The following is a 1193-nucleotide window of genomic DNA, read 5'->3' on the forward strand; positions in this document are numbered from 1 at the left end:
TAATTGACATGAATGCATAACTTGCAATTGTCACGCAAGCTAGAAAAAACAGGAAAAGGCAAACAACAAAAATTAAGACAACGTAAATCACTTTTCATTTACGGGTAACATTCACAGAAATACAAAAACAAATAAGTCACTCTGCAATTACAGCTTAGAATGCATGCTCATCAGAACAAAACACAAAGAAAAGCACTAAGCATACACGGCAATGACAGTATGAGTGGCAAGTTTGGGCAACTAATTGAAATGATAATAAGTATGCCGAATAAAGAAGAGAGTTAAGTAGAGATGGCAGTGCATGGCGCAGCATTTGATTCCGTCATGAGTTCTTGAGTGCGGAATATGCCAAGTTTCTCTGTGACGTGTATTGAAACTGCTTGCATTTAATGTTAGCCTTGACAAGAGCGCGAGAAAATTAGTGCTACCTTTTGTTTCTGTTAAAAAGCGTTTTAGCAAAATTGTATTATAGATCGATTTTGTCGGAGCTATATATTTAATTGGCAAAAAAGAGGATCAGTATACGGATCGAATAAAGACTTTGAAATCGGACAGATGGCTTTTTTTTTGCAATAATTATGGAATGTAGATGTTATTGGTAGTCCTGTTGCTCCATACGAGGGGACAATAGTTAATATGAGATAAAAAGAGAATTATAAAGTAGGAGCTTCAATCTTAATGGTAAAAAGAAGCGTAATCTTATTAGTATTCCAACAACTCGTACATTCACTTGCCAAATTGGGAGATAGATGAGAAAGCCGGTTTGTAAAATGATCATACATTGTGTAAATACATATGTGTATGTATTGCTAGGTTGCGCCAAGATGTTCTGCTTTATAGCTAGATGTCCAGAGCTGGATTGCTCTGATATTGTAAAATTACCACTTACGCCAATTCTCATGGAATAAGAGCCAGAATATTTCCACCTTACTACGGATATTTTCATGTCAAGCAAGACCATCTTTATAAGGCCACTGATTGAAGAAGCCGAGCAAGACACAAAATCCCACAGTCATCATATAACGCCATGCAAAAGTGTGTTGTTGGTTCTGTCGCAGATGCCGGTAAATCACAAATCTAATGAGCAAACACTAAAGAATCTGCACGTAAGCGGCCGCGTCTATTCGCAGGAATTCACTGAGGCACTAGGCGGCAAACACATTGTACTATACCGCACATTTCTGGCACACACG

The sequence above is a fragment of the Dermacentor andersoni genome, chromosome 7 (assembly GCF_023375885.2).
Source record: "Dermacentor andersoni chromosome 7, qqDerAnde1_hic_scaffold, whole genome shotgun sequence".
Classification (NCBI taxonomy): Eukaryota; Metazoa; Arthropoda; class Arachnida; order Ixodida; family Ixodidae; genus Dermacentor; species Dermacentor andersoni.